Consider the following 9,657-nt stretch of genomic DNA (forward strand, 5'->3'; position numbering starts at 1 on the left):
GAGGGCTGGCTATCTTACTCCATCAGTGATGTCAGACTGTTCATAACACCAGTCAACCCCTTGCTGGCTTGTTTGTTCTGTCAATTATTAAGAGAACAACTCTAGCATATCAGAGAGTCGTTAATTATGGATTCATCCATGTCATTCCCAACTCCATCACATTCACCCTGTGAGAAGATCAGGTGCACAGGCCATGTTCACTCTTCTTGGTGAACAGCCGTACATCATCGAGTGCATGCATGTTTGCACCACGTAAGTACAGAGGCCAGAGGACCGCGTCAGATCCCTGGGGACTGGAGTTACAGATGGTTGTGGGTGCTAAGGATCAAGCCCAGATCCTCTGGAAGAGCAGCCAGTGCCCTTAATTTCTGACCATGTCTCCAGCCCCATGTAATAGATTCCTGAAACTGGCCATGATCTTAGGTTGGTCCTGAAAATCTATATTTTACGATTTTTCTAGCAGAGTTGGGCCAATTGGCTCATCCTAGTCATCATTGATCTAGCAGACCATTAACAGGTCCAACCCAAATTTCTTTCCTCTACCTACCTACATCCTTAGAGTTCTGGGAAGCAATGATTTCATCTCTGGACTTGAGCTCATCTAAGCAATCATGAAGTCACACCACACATGTGAGTGGGTGCAGTTCTCTAGGTGTAGTCTGTCCACTCCTGACAATAATGGGAATGAGTGAAAACCATCTTCCCATCAAAACAGCCTGACATCCCTGTTGAGCCCTATTTTCCCCCACCTTTCATTTATTTTTAAGTACCCAAAAATACAGTGCATGCAGACATGGGGTGGGGGGGGGATAACAAAAACTTAATTGCCAAAATGTGTATTTACTCTATAAATCCCCTATCAGTTTTTGGTAAATGTTCTAGCATTTATAAAAATACTTTAATCTTCACTATTCAATTGGTATTTTGCTCAGCTTTGTTTTTTATTTGTTTATTCCCAGGGGTGTGCACACATCATAGCACACATGTGGGTGTCAGAAGACAGCTTGAAGGCATTGGTTCTCTCTTTTACCACCGCATCCTAGCCCATTCCAACACAGACGTACCCTTTTCATCTTCTTAAAAATTACACCTGCGTCCTTTTCTCTCTCTTCCTCCTGGTCTCTGCTCTGGAGTCGCCATGTGATCCGCCAGTAAGAGAGGGCACCAGCGGAAGGCATCCGATAAGTCTTATAAAATATATAGATTTATGACTGAGCTACCAGATGAGAAATCCTAGTCATTGGCCAAGCAGCATTTGTACCTAAAAAAAATAAATAAATTACACCTGCGACAGACAGTGGTGGTGTACGCCTTTAGTCACAGCTCTCAGGAGGCAGACAGACAGATCTCTGTGAGTCTGAGGCCAGCCTGGTTTACTGAGCAAGTTCCAAGACAGCCCTCAAAGCTACAGAGGAAACCCTGTCTCAAAAACCAAAGAGAGAGAGAGACAGACAGAGAGACAGAGACAGAGACAGACAGAGAGAGACAGAGACAGAGACAGAGACAGAGAGAGACAGAGAGAGACAGAGAGAAACAGAGACAGTGAAAGAGAGACCTGCAAGGACATTTGCTACTGTTTCCTGCCTGAGTCAGAGAGCAGCCACTTTAACTTTTATCTCCCCCCACCCCCCCCCGCCGCCTTAATAAAAGATCTCAGTAAAAACAGGTGTTTGGGTGTGGTTTATGCCTAATCCGGGGTTGAGGAGAAAGAACCCACTGTTCAGGAATCTACTTCACAAATCATTCTGTATTTTGTTTTTGTTTTTAGCTTATCACTTGACAAACCTTTAATGCCTAGCTGCTATATGCAAGTCATTAGCTAAGGTCCCCCAGATCTCTACAAGGTGTCTGCTTCTGTGACCCTTCATTCTCATAAATCAGTCTCCCTCATCTTCATCCTCAAGGCAAATACTGTACAGGTGTTTTGCCCTAATTAAATCATTCCTCCTGGGGCAGGGAGAGAGGCTTATAAGACTCAAAAGCAAACGAAGCATACAAAGAAAGCCCTAGAAGAAAACAAAAGAAGATTTACAAGGCCCTGTCTCAGGGTGATGTTGGAGGAAACAGCTACAGCCTGCAAGACCTACAGGGCATCTGGGTACCGCACCCAGCGTGGCTTGGCACCTTGACCTGACTAGGGGCATCAAAGGAATAAAGAATGCACGGATACATGGCCACGTGTACAGAAAAGCTGGGATCAGGTGAGCCGTGCTGGCTCTGACAAGCACACCTACTACCCCATAGCAACCAGGAACCTCAGCACCGAGGGAGGGGTTAGCAAGTCTCGGGAGGCGGCCTCTGTCTGTGAGCTGTAAACACCCTGGAGGAGGAAGCTCTGGTCAATCGCTCCTTCAGCTTCCATGCGCCTCCAACATTCACACACAGGCCAGGGGAAGGCGTGGCCATCCCTCTGAGCCTCAATCCAAGATGAAGGCTTTGTCAAGCCTGAGTCTGATCTACGGAAGGTTTTGCCATTCCCATGGGTATTAGGCACTGGTCCTTGACGTGGCCAAGACCGTGTCAACGATACACATCCACTAGGTACATTTGGACTTCCTCTGCACCCCACATCCAGCAGTTTTGTGAGTCATCACCCTTGGTGATGTAGGCTTTTCAGGATATAGCTGTCTTTGTCCTCCTGTGAGTAAACATCCCCCATTCCCCATCTATCATTCCCCCAAAAAACTTACTGGTACCCTAAACTAGACTAAGTGGAAGCATTCCTTAGATCTGTCATTGGTGACCTATGTGGAGTGAACAGACATTGTTCCCATCTCCCCAGAAAAAGTCAGACAACAACAAAACCACCCTAGGATCCCATGCCTCCCTCTCATCTACACCATTCAAGGTGAGTCAATCATCAGCCAAGAACTTGCCTTCCAAACCCTATAGAAACCCCTATTCCTCAAGATACTTATTATCTCAAGTTATGGGTAAGACAATGTATTTTTACAAATATGTAAGCCACCCTTCCTCGTAAAGTTCAGCTTTGGAATTGTCATCTCCAGGTCTGCTGGAAATGCCATTACAGTCAACATAAGACCGGATATCTTTTAGCCACTTGAAGAGTATGCTCTTCTCTGAGATGCCTAAGTCTCTTAACAAGTGGAAGACGTAAATCATTCCTAGAGTTATTAGTGAAAGCAATAAGGAAAGTAAAGCCAGCGCGTCAAGGACTTCACTCATGAAAAGCCAAAGCTACACACCACATTTAGTGTTTCCCCTGGCTAATGTTAGGGAGCCATCTGTTTCACACACCATTCTAGAAGCTTCCATGGCCTAAATTGATATTTATCAATCTAGACTACCTCTGTCTTTCCCTTTCCTAAGAGAGGAAGTCATGCTGAGTGAGTCTCTGGCATCTCTGTGAAGCCTCAAAAACACTGGAGTGTCACTCACTCAGAGTTCAGGGTTCATCCTAGCCTGGTTAAGTGCTCCTTAGAGATCCTCCTATCTCCCCTGAATCTGCCTCCTTTGGTGCTATTCTGCACTCATGAACAGGAAGGTCCTCTTTGGCAGACAACAGACTGGGAAGTAGTTTCTCTTCCTCCTGCTGCAAGCTAATAGTCAACAGCACACTTTTCTAGAAAGACCTTAATCCTGCAGCCCTCTTCCCAGTGGTCCCTTGAAAAGCCTACATCCCTGCTTCCGCCTTATCGTCTTTAAACAGCACACACAAATGCACATGTGCACACACACACACACACACACACACACACACACACACACACACACACCACTCATATATGGTTTCCTAAGTTCAATTCCAGCAGTCTTCCTGTGTAGACTTCTGTCTCCTCTTGATGCTTTATCGGTATGATTTGTAAGCCTTTTGACCGTTTCATTTGTTCATTTCTACTTGTAAGTTATTGTCTCTTTCATTTAGGATCTTTCGTTTAAAAAATAAACAGCAAAATTGAGCAAGCAGGGGAAATAGCATAAAAATGGAAGATAAACTGGAGGGATGCCAATAAAATAATTAGAAAAGTTTGTGGGCAATGATGAGATTGGTTTCAAATTTTTTAAAGTAAGAATCTCAAAAGTAGGAAGTCTGGGCTTAGCAGTTAAGAGCACAGGCTTCTGCTCTTCCAAAGGACCTGGGTTCAATTCCCAACACCCACAGAGCAGCTCGAAACCATCTGCAACTCCCATTCCAAGGGACCTGATATCCTCTTCTGGCTCCTGTGGGCACCAGGCATGCATATGATACACAGACATATATGAAGGCCAAACACTCACACCAAGAAAACACTAGCAGTACATTTTTAAAAGTAGGAAGCTACAAGCCGGGCTTTGGTGGTGCACGCCTTTAATCCCAGCACTCAGGAGGCAGAGGCAGGTGGATCGATGTGAGTTCGAGGCCAGCCGGGTCTCCAGAGCAAGTGCCAGGATAGGCTCCAAAGTAATACAGAGAAACCCTGTCTCAAAAAAAAAAAAAAAAAAGTAGGAAGCTACTTCCACTATCGTCAGGATATAAAGGGATATTTGGGGATAAAATCAAAGAATGATGTGGTTTCTCCCCCCCCCCATACTTGTGTCAGAAACATGAGAACCACATGTACTTAACTGTGGCATACCCCCACAGGCATCCTAGGTCCCACCAGGAGACAAGCCACAGAGACAAGCTTATGTGGACCTACCTATAATGTGCGCAAAGGACGATCCGTAGTCCGTAAGGCTAAGATTTCTTTATTCAGATAAACACCAGCCAAATGCAAGCCAGAGTGTGCCCAGAGGCAGCAAGCTAGGAAGGTCAGAGAAAGGGCCTCCACGTGTCCGGGGTCCCTTAGAATTCCCCGTATCATCCCCCACCTCCCCTAACCACGCCCTCATGGGCCTGGCCAGGCACACCCGTAGCGGCTGCTAGGAGGCGGGGCTACAGTGTCTCCCTACACCTACCTGACAATATGAAGAGATCTCTGCTACTCTCTTTACACTGAAAACCTACAGGAAGGTGTGGTGGTGTGGATGAGAACGGCCTTTGTAGTCTCATGTGTTGAATGCCTGGTTCCCAGTCAATGGGACCATTTCAGAAGGATTGGGAAGTGTGACCTTGTTGGAGGAGGTGTGGCCCTGGGGATGAGCTTCCAAGTCTCAAAGACCCATATCCCACACCTCTCTCTACCTCCAACTTGTGGATCAGGTGTAAGCTCTCAGGTACTGCTCCAGTGCCATGACTGCCTGCCTTTTGCCATGATCCCCACCACGACGATAATGGACTCACCCTCTGAAACTATAAGCCCCAACAAACTCTCTTTTATAAGTTGTCTTGGTATTGGTGTCTCTTCACAGTAATAGAAAAGCAACTGCAAACGAAGATGCACAGCAAGGAGGACAGAAACTCTGCAGTTAGCAATGTCCCACCGCCTGTGTTACAAACCAAAAGGGTTATGATTGCTTCTAAATCAGCAGCTGCTTACCTCTCTGAGCACCTGCCTCAGTGGAAGCCCTACTCTAATTGCTGAGGGTGCTGCTGTGGAAGCCACCTCCCTAGAGGACACATGATGGCAGCTCAGCTGTCATGCAAAGATTCCTGTTGGAAGGACATATATCCCCCTGTTTTTCTCCATATACAGATCAAGATGAGCCTGTCAACATGCATTATACACACATCTGATGTCTTCATTGCAACTTTGAGTCCATCCTCATAGCTTTACAACATGATCTCTCAGAGCCTCGGGGCAGGAAATTCTGACCTTGCCCCATGTTGCCTGACCTTGGTGGCTCTTGAAACTGTGAAGCAAGACTCCACAGGTCCCTCAGTCTTGTATCATGCATGCTTGCAAAACCAGTGGCACATGCTGCCAAGTTCTGCTGCCAGCTTGGTATGCAACCTGATCTCCTTGGGCCACTATTCTGTTACTGTGTGCTGATCCCCAGGGAAACACTTTCCTAGGTGGATTTTTTTTATTATTTGTTTAGTTGAGAACCCTTCCAGTAGCATTATCAGTTTGGACTTTACTCTCAAGTGAATTTGCAATTTTTACAAGATGTTTTCCCAGAGTAGAAGCAAGTTCTTCTCTTTAATGGTGTTGATCTCTTCAACAATTACAGCTGCCTTGAACCTTGCGTTGCCTGTAACTTCACATCTTAAAAAAGGTGAATGTCTACTGTGTGATGGTGTAGCCTAGACCCCATGCATTCGGAGTCTCAGTTGTTGGATGCGACTACATTCATAATTTGCATATTCATCTGCACGACCCTTACCTCCCGTCATACAGAATCCAACTGGGGGGGGGGGTATAGAACTTTAGAAAAGGGCATAAAACTCTTAAATGAGACACACAAGAAGTCTTCATGAGCCAAGATCAGTAAAGAGTTCTTTAAAGGAGAGGCGAACAGAATTGGCCTTCCCATACGCAATTACATGGATGGATAACAAGAATGTTGCTTGATCTAGAAAGTCAAAACAAATCAGCCAACTGGATATGGCTATGTGTTGACATAAGCACACATTAGAAAAAAGAAAAAGGGAGAAAAACACCTCAAGGCTGTTTACAGTCTGACGTTATGGGAAATGAGACAGAAAAGAACTGTCTTTTCTAACGCAGGATTAAATAAGACAAAACTCCATTTTAAAAAATGTAAAGAGGTGGGTTGGCATAAATCCAAATTCCTTTAGGGTCAGCACTTCTCCAGAGCAGAAGATCTGCTCAAGGAAGCACACTGCTCTCACAAGTTGTGCTTGGCACACTCAAGGAAGCACACTGCTCTCACAAGTTGTGCTTTGTTTATTATCTGTGATTCCTGTTGTGGTGGTTTGGCTGGTTGGGTTTTTTTTGGTTTTTCAAGACAGGGTTTCTTCGGGTAGCCCTGGCTGTCCTGAAACTCATTCTGCCCAACAGGCTGGCCTCAAACTCAGAGCTCCTCCTGCCTCTCCTGGCTGTTTTGCACTAGAACTAGTCATGTGAGTAAGGCCAAACTCTGACCACTTGGAGTGGACCACAGGGACCCTTTGCATCCCTGCTATGTGGGCCTGCCTGCTCGATGTGATGAATTAATGTAGTAGAACTTTTTGCTGTGTCCACATACTTTGGAATCTGTGGTTATTTTCTGCAGACCCCAGACCCGTTTCTAATTATGTGACACTGGCATCCAGGGAACCAAAGAGTTGCTCTGAGCCCTTCTTAGAATGGGAGATTTGGGGAGCCAGGTAACAAGTGGAGCTCCTGAAGGTCTTCCATGTCGTCTCCCAGAGGTCATTTCCTAAGACCTAAATACACCACCAAAGGAGGTTGTCTTGAGAGCCAGCCCTTGGAGGTGCTTCTTCAAGGGGAAGCCATGAACCAAAGCCAGCATCCAGTCCCTGGAGGAACTGCAGAATTCAGTGCCACCATCAAGGACTTGAAAAACACGGGTAAGTGATACATATGAGATGGGGCTGGAGCAAGTCCTTAAGGAACAAGGAAGTTACATGAAGATTTTGCCCAAATGCTTATGGTTTTTACAATGCCATCTGCTGCCAAGGATGCACCCACAGCCTCATGGGCTATGCCCTATGGTCAGATGACTGAGGAAGAAAATAGCGGGGGGGGGGGGCAGTTTACTGACAGCTCTGCATGTTATGCAGGAACCACCCAGAAGTGGACAGCTGTAGCATTGCAACCCTTTTCTGGGATGACCCTGAAAGAGGCTGGCGAAGAAAAATCTTTACCATGGGCAGAACTTTGGGCAGTACATATGGTTGTACATTTTGCTTGGAAGGAGAAATGGCCAGATAGGTGATTATTAACTGATTTGTGGGCTGTAGCCAATGATGGTCAGGGACTTGGAAGGAACATAATCAGAAAACTTGTGAGAAAAGACACTTGGAAAAGAAGTGTGTGGGTAGATCTCTTTGGACAGGCAAAAGATATGAAGATATGTGTATCCTGTGTGATTGCCTATCAAAAGGTGACTTAAGCAGAAGAGGACATCAATAATGAAGTAGACAGGATGACCAATCTGTGGGCGGTCAGTTTCTTTCCTTGGCCATCTTTGTCATTGCCCAATGTGCCTTTAGCAAAGTAACCAAGGTGGCAGAGATGGGGGTTACCCATAGTGGTAACAACATGAACTTCTACTCACCAGGGCCGATTTAGCTACTGCTGCTGCTGAGTGCCAGATCTGCCAGCAGCAGAAAACAACACTGAGCCCCTAATTGATGGGGATGTCTCCCTCTTCATCTAATATGGCACTGTTCACCAGGGTGACCAGTCAGTGACCTGATGTCAGGTTGACTACATTGAACCACTTTGTGGAAAGGGCAACACTTTGTCCTTACTGGAGTAGATACTTGTTGTGGTCACGGATTTTCCTTTTCTGTACATAATGCTTCTGCCAACACCGCCATCTGTGGACTCACAGAATGCCTTGCCTCCTGTCAGGGTACTCCACACAGTGTTGCTTCTCACCAAGAACTCACTCTACAGCCAGGGAAGCATGACAGTGGTCTCACACTCAAGGAATCTGTGGACCTTACCACGAACAGCAAATGTGAATAAAGCATTGAATGGAGACTGGGTGTCGAATTTGGTTTGGTAGAGAGTGTGGACTCCTGGTAAATGAAACAGGAAGAAAGTGAGGCCCACCTCCATCCTGTTGAAACCCGTACTGGTGGAGGAAAGGAGCAGAAGAGGCGAACTCTCCTGAGGCCTCTGGGGTTTCCCCTTGACCCTTGTGAGTGAGCATGAGCAAGTCAAGGATCCATGAAAAATGACTCTTCAATGACAAGCAGCAGAATAAAGATGCTGTTCCACCTTAAACCTCTAATGCAATCCATGGGCAGTAAATTCCAGCAGAGTGTTTTGAGGATCTTGATAAAGCTAAATGTTTCAAATGGGAGGTAGGGAAGGCCCATTGAGAACTAAATCAGCTTTGTAATCCAAGTACAATCACTTGTCCCACTAGACGTTAAGACAAACTTCAAGTCATGGGAGTTAAAAATAATAATAATAAAAACAAAAACCAAAAGCACTGTGTATTGGGCACAGCACTGTGTACCTGTAGTTTCAGCACTCAAGATGTAGAGGCAGGAGTTTAAATCCAGCATGAGGAACACATCTTAGAAGTGGTATGGGGGGATAGACACAAGGTAGAAAACATGCCGAGAAAATAGAAGAAGGCATTACAGTAAACACGTGGCGAAGGTGTTAAGAACCCAGAGGCAATGGCAGAGGTGTGAGGGGATGCTGCCCAACCCCAGTGTAATGATAAGCCCCAGATAAATGCAATTCCTACTTAAGAAAGACAGAACCTTGCCTGGAGGAGATCCAGACACATAGCTTACAGACTGTGGATTGCAAGGGACTTCTTAAGCTAAATTTCAATATCTACAGTAACAAGGGCAAACATGGTGACGTGAAATGAAAGGCATGCATTGAGAAAGGTCACTGGAGACCAGGACAGTCGGCCAGATGTGAAAACAAAGAATGGGGAACTCCAGAGGACTAGAGGGAAAATTGCAACTCCATTGGTAAATGAACACCCACAGTTTGCAGAGGGTGCACTGTGGCAAAAAAAAAAAAGCAGGCTAGGGAAGCAATGCAGAGAATCATTTAGCAGCCGGGAACATGCAAACTAATGCCAGGAAAAGCACTTCACACCTCAACCTAGTGCCAGTCAGCAGGCTGGGCCAGGCTGGCAGGGATATGAAAATGTGGAACTGTGTCTACTGGT

The sequence above is a fragment of the Cricetulus griseus genome, chromosome 4, assembly GCF_003668045.3.
Source record: "Cricetulus griseus strain 17A/GY chromosome 4, alternate assembly CriGri-PICRH-1.0, whole genome shotgun sequence".
NCBI lineage: Eukaryota > Metazoa > Chordata > Mammalia > Rodentia > Cricetidae > Cricetulus > Cricetulus griseus.